The sequence below is a fragment of the Chironomus tepperi genome, unplaced genomic scaffold, assembly GCF_022539635.2.
Source record: "Chironomus tepperi strain 1889 unplaced genomic scaffold, CSIRO-AGI_Ctep_v1 contig_247, whole genome shotgun sequence".
In the NCBI taxonomy this organism is placed as follows: Eukaryota; Metazoa; Arthropoda; class Insecta; order Diptera; family Chironomidae; genus Chironomus; species Chironomus tepperi.
In genome coordinates, this window is record NW_027226369.1 from 204048 (window position 1) to 215046 (window position 10999).

The 10999-nt window shown below is 33.3% G+C and overlaps 1 non-coding gene and 1 pseudogene across 1 annotated transcript; both read right to left on the minus strand.

The window, feature by feature from the left end:
* Window positions 1-1172: 1172 nt before the first annotated feature.
* Window positions 1173-1291, minus strand: LOC139091552 (5S ribosomal RNA; annotated as a pseudogene).
* Window positions 1292-1596: 305 nt separating this feature from the next.
* TRNAG-GCC (transfer RNA glycine (anticodon GCC)) lies at window positions 1597-1667 on the minus strand. The gene has a single exon. It is a non-coding gene; the product is annotated as a tRNA-Gly (tRNA).
* Window positions 1668-10999: the final 9332 nt, after the last annotated feature.

Consider the following 10999-nt stretch of genomic DNA (forward strand, 5'->3'; position numbering starts at 1 on the left):
ATCCAAACAAAAAAAAAATGGCAAATTTGTAAAGAGCTTTTCATGATACTTCAAAACCCCTTTCTATCCTCACCGACTGAACAATAGTCTAGAGCTGTAATTGGTTTACTTTTGTTGTTATAATGAAATCAAATTTACATGACTGAATTTTGGTCTTTTATTCTCGTGACTGTTGTTTGTTATTCATTTTTATAACCCTTACCCCGTACGTTATGCTGTTTTGTATCCTACACAAATTACATTCATGATTAATTTCATAATTTAAAATGATCATTAAATTTTTATGCTTCACTTGTGCTTTCGTTGATTGTTGGCTTTTAAATGATTTTTTTTTTGAGACGAGAGAAATGTAATGAAAAATCGTTTGGAGCTGAGGGGTAGATTAAGGTTGATGAGGATTTTTTTTTAATTAATGCTAAAACTCATAAAACAATTTTTTTATATATATTTGACTAAGACAGTGGTGGCCAACCTGTGTGCCGCAACACACTTAACAATTATAAATTTTCATGAGCCGTACGCCGTATGCGGTTTACGACCAAGATGTACCCACGAAATTAAAGGTTGACTACCACTGGACTAAAGTGAAAATATGACTAAAACAGTTGTTGGCAACCTGTGTGTCGCGGCACCATCAAAAAATTCAAAATTCTCATGAGCCGCATACCATATGCGGTTTCATAACAAGCTGAACCCACAATAAATAAAAGGTTGACCACCACTGTACTAAAGTGAAAATCAAACCATGAACCGCATTTTTTTTTTATTTCGACCTTTTTTGACAGGCAAAATGTTTTATGGCATTTTTCTCAAGTACCCATATAACTTTTTTTCAGATCTCATCAAGTGTAAATTTGTTAAAACATGAGTGATAATTGAATGGCAGTGGGTCAAGGGAGACTCTTTTTTTTATTTACGGTGGAGCTTTTTTGAGGTGATTTATTTGATTTTTTTCAATGACAGCAATTGGGAGCATTTTTTTGTGGTATTATGGCTGGTTGTTCTTCTTGTTTTATAGTCTAGGGAACCTCCCGTAAACCTCGAAATCTTGGTCGTCCAAATTAGTGATGCCAACTTTGCTGGCTGCACAGATCAATTGTGATCCAGGATCCAATTGTTCTTCATCAGATGTTACCTGAAACTGGTCGTATTCCAAAATTTAGCAAAAAAGGAGCCAACAACACATAGTGTTCTCAAGAGGTCACCCATCCAAGTACTAACTATGATCGATGTTGCTCAACTTCAGTGATCGGACGATAACTGTTGTGCTCAACGTGATATGAACGTTGACGATTAATTTTAAGTGCGAAAATTCTATTTATAGAATTTACAAAGTAGCTCTAAATGTGATAAAAATAGAAACAATGATTTTCATTTATTTTTTTAAACAAAATCCGGTTCATAGCTGAAATTAGAACGGAAATGTCCCGTTGTAGGCTAACATGATTACCAGCTTAATTTACTTTCGGAAGCCAAGTTTAAGTTAATTCGTTACGTAACGTAATAAGTTAGTATAAATAACTTTTAGTAATAAAATCTGCAAAAAAATAATTAACTTAATGATGAAAAAGTTAGGGTAACAAAAAAGAACACTTCTGCATTGTCCGGGAATCGAACCCGGGTCGTCCGCGTGGCAGGCGAACATTCTACCACTGAACCAACAATGCATTTGAAGATATATTTCATTTTTACAATTTTACATATTTTAGGCATATATTAAATAATTTTTGACAAATTTCAAATAATTTCAATCAATTTATCAAATTTAATGATTAAAGATTAGATAAGCTTACATTTAAGTAAATATACTGTTTAGATCAGTGAATAATTCATTGTTTTTCACAATAGTTTGTGTTTTTAAAAAAATGACGGTGAAAATAACTCATGAGCCGTAATACACAAACCGAGTTTATGCCGAGTGCGGTTTTAATCGAATCCGACAATACTTTCGAGTCTTATCCCCAATGTGATTAGATAAGCGTACATGTAAAATCGTTTCAACAACTGAAAAAACTGAGATCAGTTGTGGGCAACCTGTGTGTCACACTAATTTTCCGACAAATAAAAACTGGAAATGTCAAGAACCGGATGCAGTGTGCGAGTTCAGTTTGGGCTTATCACCGAGGTATGTAGCCAAAAATAATAGGTTGTCCAGCCCTGATTTAGATAATGCTTAAATACAAATAACCGTCAACAGTCAATAAGTTAGTGAACTCGATGAGAATTTAGGGACAGATCAGTTGGATCCAAGTCCCAAATCATTAAATTTCCATAAAATTTCCTCACATTTGCTTCCATTGAGTGCTTTTTAAAGCTCACTCATTAAAAAATATGTATTCATAAAAAAAAATGTCATGTGTTTCATCATGAATAAAAATCTAAATCGCATTAGTCATCAAAAAGCAGCATCTGTAACAACACTTTAATCACCTATACAAGAATGAATTCATGATAAAATTACAAAAGCTGTTAAAAGGAAGTGAGGATGAGAAAAATGTTTTCAATATAACATAAATTAGGCTGAGATGATCACAAAGGAAGCAGCAGCAGCAAAAAAGAAGGCAAATGCTCATGTATTACAGAAGAATTGGAGAGGAAAGCGAGTCGATGCCTTTTTTTTTCTATCCAATTTATGAGATAGAAATGGTAAAAAGGATTATAAAACCCATCGAATCCCTTTTTTCCTCCTTTATGCCTTAATATGACTTTGTACCAAAAAAAAATGAGTATGCCAGTTGCTTAACAGATGAAAAATTTTCTAAAGCAATGGGAATTAAAATGAGAAAATTTTGCTTCTTTTTTTTGCTGTTCATCCCTCATCAATGCTGTTGAGTCTGCCTCGATTTTTCTTTCAATTGAATTCATTCCTTCGTGGCTGTGCCTTTAGATTTAACGGAGAGCTTTTCTATGTAAATAAACGCTTTTTTTTGGATACTTTTTATGGCATTGACGAGAGGCTTCCATAAATTCTGTTTTTTTACCTTTTTTTGTCTTGTTCTTCTCTCAATTTTTGCTTGATTTTTTGTTGTTGCGTTTCTTGAACATTTTTTCAGTCGACGATTGACTTTTTTTTAGCCATTGTTTGTTCAGCTTGTCTGTACTTGAAATTTTATACGTGAGAAATTATGATTTTATTGATTGTAATCAAGGTAAATGGATGTATAGAATATAGAGGAAGTGTATCTAAGAGGAGTTATAGGGTCTAGTCTCTCCTTTCTGGGCAAGAGTTTCAATATTCCTAATAGGCAAAGAGCAATGGTGCATGTAGACCACTTACTTACTTCGCTGGCTGTACAGATCAAGTGTGATTCATGGCCTTCCTCAGTCGATGCCTTATACTGGCTCTATCGCTGGTGTAGTATTCTACTCGTATGTAGACCACTACAGTACCTAAAAGTGGTCTTTTGCCAGTTAGGGTACGCAAGAGTTTTTGTCTTCGAAACCTTTCAATATTACAAAATTTTGGCTAGATGTAGAGTATCTAATGCAGAGTTGGGCAACCTATTAGGTACTATGGCACACAGGTTGTCCATTACTGATTTTATACAAGATAAGTATCCCTAAAAATTGTCCTGGAAAGTATAAGTTGAAATATGTGGAATTAGGCTAGCATAGGGTGTAAAGCTGGTTTTGACGTTTAAATAATATAATGTTGGCAAGACGCAATCTCAATCTCTTGATGTCACTTGATGTCTTCTGAATTATTGATCCTTTTGTGTCTACCCAAAGTATCTCAAGACAGTGATGATTTATATTCTTAATTGTTAAATGATGACCAGCGACAGACGCTAACTTCAAGCATTATTTTCGAGAATTTTGATCATATGGCCAACTTATAGCCTATTATAGTTAGTAGCCAGCTTAGAAAATGTTTGCAAAATATCGATGACACTTTTGGGAAAAATCAAGACATTTCTAAGTTTAGCACTACAAAGTACAGCAGCGTATACAAAAATACTGCAGATGGCCAATCCTCCCTATGCAGAATATACTCAATAAGCATCTTATTCAAATTTATCATCTTATGCTGCATCAATCACATCAAAATGTGCTCATCATACTTGTCATTTTATCTCATAAATTTCTCTAATATTCTCAAATTTTCATGCCAAAAAAGCTCCTTGTCGGTTTTCAGCTCAACAATTTTTATTCTCATAACTTTAAGCTTGCTTTTGATTTATTTTGATGAAATGAATAAAGGAAGATAAGGTCTGAGAATATTTTTTTTCTGGTCTTTATATAAATCTCTTGTTACTACTGTCAAGTTTAGTAATGTTATTGGGAATGGATATAAATCTCATGAAGTAAAGCTAGCGACTTTTTAGGAACATAAAAAAAAATATGTCAGAATGAAGATTTAAAGCTATAAATTTAAAGGAACTTGAGCTTTTAGTTGTGATTTTTCATTGTTTAGAGCTTTATGCTGGATATTTTGTTTTGAAATATTCCTTTAAAAATTCTGGCTATAAATTAACCAAATTTTAAATTTTTTCACTAAAAGCTTCACGACTAAACTTCAAAAAACCGGGCAAGTTTCCTGTAGTGCCAGCAATTTTGAATTTAATCACACTTTATAAATCATTATGACATTATCACAGTCGGAAACATATGAAGCACACATAAATTTCATTTCAGCTCTAGAATTTTTCATGAGCCATAAATGTACATGTGCGGCTGTAAAACACTCTAAATACTACTCATTTTACCTCTTCACACCTTCACATTAAAACACTTCCTTGTTCCTTTTTTTGTTGAGGAGGTGTTAAAATTCTTTCAACATTTTAATTATTCTCTTGTTTTCGTCTCACTGTGTGCAGTCATTATGGGATGGAGTGGATTTTTCAGGGTTGTTGATTGAGCAGCTTTAAGCTGCGTTTCTCTGCGTTTCTCGTCAAGTTTGATTGATTTTGACGGTGGATTGAGTTGACTTGAGTGACTTTGGGCGATCTGGTGTATACCTTAGTTATGTTGATCAGTGATCACAACTGAAGAAATGTCAAGCTCTAACAAACATGCATATGCTCAATAAACATCTTACGGTTCTGTGATCTTATTGGTATCGTAATATGCTCTTTAAGCATCGAAGGATGGGTAAAATCCCGGTAAATCTACACTTTAAGGCTTTTAAAGCCAAAATCTCCACTTTTGGACCCTTTTCGTAAAAAATATTGACTCACGTCCATTATTGTCCATCAATCCATCGACGACCCAACACAAACGAAACCCATTGTTTCCTTTTACACCCCAACTCAATTCCAACTCTGCATCAAAAACACAAAAAAACTAAAGGAAGTTAAAAGAATTTTTTTTACAGCCATCACATGATGAATGAAGTCATTGACATGAGAGTGTGAAAACTTGAAAGTACTTTTGGGATTTTTTTTTTCATACGAATTTTTCCTGTTTGCATGCTTGTTGCTTCTTATCATTATAGAGAGTCAGTAAGGCATTTAAAATGAGATGATTTTTTATTTTGCCTTTTTGATGGAGTTGCAGTGGAATGCTGTGAGTTTTGGGGATGAGGAATGGAATTTTTTGGATAAATGGGGGATGAAGGTTGAGGACAGTGATAGTTAAGGGTAATATGGGGACTTTTTGAGGTAAATTCTTCAATTTGCTAGAATTTATCAATATTTATTTACTTACTTCTTGCGTCCTAGGTTGGGGTGCAAGTGGACTCAATGCCACGTACGGAAATAACATCTAAAGGCGGATCTATCCTTCAAGAGCTTCTGCCAATTCGAAATGGTAAGGAACATTTCGTCGTCATATTCAAGTATTTTTTGGCAGTCTCAAGATCTTTTGTCATCTACTAAAATCTGCTCCTGTTACTTTATATACTGAAACCTTCCAGAACACATGCCCTAGAAACAGACGATCACTATACGAGCCGGGCTGAGCTTCGCTCGCCCGATCCTGGTTTGCTAAGGATGTAAAGCTAAAATGTCTAAAAAAAGATGTATTTACTCCCCTGAGATAGAAGCTGCTATACGAGAAGAGTTCGAAGTCAAAATATCTCGGGATGTATTCAATTTCGAAAAATTTGTCAATGTCGAAACAACGGGAATCTAAGCTCTAAGTCTATTCGAATTTTGTATGAAAAAGGTCGACTAAAGTCGATTCATAATTCTATAAGACTTCGAGCTCTGGTCGTCATTTATGATTACCCCCAAAACAATTTTAAAGAGAAACAAAAATTTTCAACAGAAATTCCAAAAATCCTTAAAATATTTAGCAGTCGAAACACAAACTTCTCAATTCTTTATTTTCAGTCTGTTAAATAATTCAGTAACGCATGAATTGCTAATCATTGTCTTCAATAATACGGATTTCGAATTCTACGGAAGTTTGCAGATGAAAATGTCAGCACAAAAAACATTTTAAAGCCAAAAAATAGAAAAAAATGGTAGAAAAAAAATTGACAAATGCTTCCTGTCAGACCCTCGTCAATTTGGCTGCTCATTTTCATCTATGACTTTGAAATATGTTTGAAATCAAGACGAATTAATTTCGGTATCAAGAAATTTATGCTGCAAATGTCATTTGTGGTTTCTGAAAGAAATCAGCACAAAAAAAAGATTTTTCATCTGTAAATTTATTTAAAAATTTATTCATCTCCTTTTTTTATTGTGTGTGTATAATTTTTTTCGTTTTTTTTAATCATTTTATTCCATCTTAAGTGTCTAAAATACAGCAAATAACACTTATCATCTTCATATAGGAATCTAAACACATTTTTTATCTCTTTTCAATAATAATATTTAATTTTTTACTTTTTAATCCCACATTTTTTATTTATTTTATTTTTTTTTCGTTCATATTTGAAAAAATATCACCAAATTTTTCTATGTTTTTTTTAGTCCCACCCCATCATAATCTATTTGTTTAAGTTGAGGCTTATGCATTTGGAAAATTTGGTTTTCATCAAAGCATAAAGTAGACTTCAATTTTATCAGAACTCGAAATCGACTTGGATTTGTTCTTTCTGAAATCGAGTTCTTTCAATACAGATTCTGAGTCAGCTTCAAACTGCGACTCTGAATTTTCGAGTGAATGAGACTTTATATGACTGTTTGTATGTCTAATTCTAAGCGAATTGAATCTTTAAACTTACCACCAAACATTATCAACATCCCTAGATGGATGGAAGCAGGCTGTTACCAGCAGTCAGCCGGCGATTAACTGTTAAATACAAGAAATGATTCTAAAACAGCCGATTGACAACTCTGGTTTAAGAAAAATGAATGCATGAAGCTTTTTAAAATAAGTTGAGTCGATACAACTCAACCTCTTGCTTAAGAAAGAACTAATTCAATGTCAGCATTTGTCAGGGATTAAGAGTCAAACCTCAACCTGAGTTAAAGATCATCTCGGTTGGAATCTTGAACTAGTCCAAGTTTAGACTTGAGTAACAAATCCGAAGGTTAATTCAAAGCCATAAATTAGTGAAAATTCTTAAAAAACTCCGATTTTTTATGGAGTTGTGTTGACTCTAGTCGACTTTTGCATGAAAATCTCAAGCAAATTTTGATGTGTTTTCGAGACCGATTGCAAGACATAAACTGAGAAGTCTTGGTCACGAAAGCTCTTAATCCATACTCTTAGATGCAAAAATCTATTAAGATCCAAAATTTTCCAAATACACAACCCCAAACTCAATCAAAGGAAGAGAACCTGTTTTTCAATCTTTAATGATGAAATTTTCATGAATTTGACTGATGTTGAATTTAAACTAAGCATTTAACAGTGCTTTTACTGACATCACATCACGCCAGCTTCATCATTAAAGTTTCAAAAAACCATTTTCCCTCCTTCATCTATTTTTCTTATTTTTACGGTCATGTCATATCCTAAAAAAAGTTTTATTTTTTTTTCATATCCTAATATCCCTATGTCCTCTCACAAAGCACTACTACAGCTTGTATATTTTTTTTTTCTTGTAATTATAACTTACTTATTTACTTTTTCTGGCAATATAAATTTCATCATTCAAATCTAAACGCTTTTTGACTTTCGCTCTTTTTAAGGTGGAATAGAAATGCTTTTAATTGAATTTTTAGGAACCGGATTGGATAATAATAGGTTATAACTAGTTGATGGCAAGGTAATGTGTAGATCATGACTAGTTCTAACGTATTTCTGTCCAATTGGGGAAGTTTTGAGCTTTATAAGCTGATTAGTGTCTAAAAATTCAATTAAAATAGATTTTCTTGATTTTATTACTGTGTAGAATTTGATTTTTTTGTTGATGGACTCTAGTGGCTGACAAGGTCAGATTTCAAAAGAGCTTGAAGTCGACTAACATTTTTTATATGAAGACGACTCGACTTAAGTCGACATTTTCATACAAAATCCAAGTCGACTTCGAGCTTTGGGCTTCAATAAATGAGAATTGAACGCATAGCCTCATGTAAGAGTTGTAAATTGAGGTTATACTGCAGTAGACCTTACTGACAGTGACCAAACTCTTGTGCTAAGCTATTACTATGACATCAGCCAAATGCATTCCATATTAGGACCCATAAAACTGAAATTATGTCAATTTATAGCAATCAACAAGAGAATTCACCCACCAAAGCACCTTACAACCCATTAAAAATCAACAATCAATCCATAAATATTCAATTTCCATTCAAATTCAACAGAATTGATCCAATTCACAATATATCAATAGGCATTACATAGATTATGAACTATATATCGTCCTATACCCTCAAATCATTCCAATTAGTCAACATATATTCGCAATGCAAAATCCCATCAAAGCCAACTCAATTTTAGTTCATCAAAGGTAAAATTAATTCCAACAAAATAATCTATTCTCCAGAAAATTTCAATTAAAATTAGTGTTAAATTTCAAACCCGAATTATATTCATAGAATATAATTTATTCATCTCCAAACAACAGAATATTACCAATAAATCAATATTTCATCTTGTTCAATAATTGCATCTAAATTGTGTGATAATTTTGCATACAAAAAGCATTAGCCCGGAAGCAACAAATTCACTATAACATATCAAACTGCTAATTTTGTATCACATTATTAATTCAGCTATAATAAAGCCTCCCCCACAATTATTGGATTATACTTTGATGTGTCGTTTATAAGTGGCGTGGAGATTGAGAGGGTTAAGTGACTGCTGCATCTCTCCAATGCTCAATTGTTGGATTAGATTTTTAGGTCTCTTATGAGTGGCGAGTAGCTTGAGAGGGTTAGGCGACTCTTGCAACCCTCTTACCCCTTCTACCCCTCCTCTTCCCTTCAAATGCTGGATTTGACTTCGATGTCGTTTAGAAATGGTGTCAAATTGACCCTAGGGAGGGTAAATTGACTCCTGTTTCATATTCAATCATTCAATTAGACTTAGAAGTACCATTTTAGTGGCATCTAGCTTGGGATGGGTCAGCCGATTCCTGCCTCCTCCTCCTTCTCAATATTGGACTAGATTTTGAAATCGTTTTAAGTAACGTGATAACAGGAAGGGTCAACCAACTCCTGTTCCCCTCCCTCAATTATTGCATAAGACTTTGAAGTCGCTTAGAGCTAGGAGCAGCTAGGCAGGCTCAGTTGACTTATCTCTCCCACCTCAATTGTTGTACTAAATTAGAAGTCACTTTAAGTGGATTGTAGCCAGGGAGGATCAACTGGTAACCTTTCAGAATTATTGAATCCTTTATTAGTGGCGTCAACCGTTTAAGAAGTTTTTAGGCAGGGTCAAGCTAGAGGAGGGATTTTTGGGTCAGTACCTCTCCCTCCACCCCTTTTTGGACAACATTATTCAATTTTCTTGCATTTTTCCAGACAAAAATTCCTTTAACTTCGCCTTTTAGTCATTTAGAGCTCACTGAACTCCCTGTGCTCCTTAGACTTCTAAAATGGAGTTCTTCTGAGGAACTATGGCCAAGAAATCAAAAATTGAATAGTTTTGTAAGACAATTCAATGAAAAATCAGAGTGTGCAGCCTTAAGACTGAACATTTTGACACCCATCACTTACTAATGCACCCCAATTAAATGCACATAATATTCAATATACACAAAAATCGATCGATGAATTTTCTGAATAATTTGAAAAGGAAATTAATTATCTAGGAAAATGATAATTTATTGATGATCCCCTTTTGTGTTGCTAAGTGGACTGTTGCAATATGCATTTTGAGGGATATACTCTATGTTTGATAAATGGGTCAGAAAATGTGACAAATGGCTTAAATTGAGCGAAAAACAATATTCTACACAGTAAAGAATTTCCACCTTAAAACCATAAATCCATCCTTATTTGTAAGTCATTCAAAATATAAATCTCTTCATCTCTTTTTGACAACATTTCAAGCACTGCATTTTTATTTTATTTCTAGTTCTCAAAAATTCTTTTATTTCTTTTCATTGGATTTTTTGTTCCATCAATAAATCTAAAATGTAGCGAACTATGTTCCTAAACATTTATATTCATTCTTAAATTATTATTTTCTTTTTTTTAATATCTCAATCAGTTTTTAATTATTCATGTCTTTTGTGGTGTTGATTGGGAAAGTTGGAAGCTTTTGATGAATTTTATTGGCATTTTCTAGATTACCTTTAAGGCACAATTAAGAAAATGTTCCTGAACAGCACAATTTAGTTGCTATGACACTGTAAGGTTGTCGCATTGAAGATAAAACGTTAAACTGCCTTGATAACTATTTTCGATCAATTTTTTTGTGAAAAATTGAAATTTACCTTCATTGTGCTGTTCGGGATTGTTTAAAATCGAATTGTTGCTGTCTATAGGCTACATAAAGCCTAAATATTTATGATTTAATTTAGCTTTACGTTGATTTTCATCCAAATTTATCTCATGATGTACTTTTTAGGTAACTAGATGGATTTGTAACAGCTTGAGTTATCCCAAAGTGCGCAAATCGTTTAATCAGTTCAAAATCTATAGCACCGAATACAAACCGATTCAGAAACCAAGTTAGAATCAAGCCGACCTGAAGAAGAATTGTCGATTAA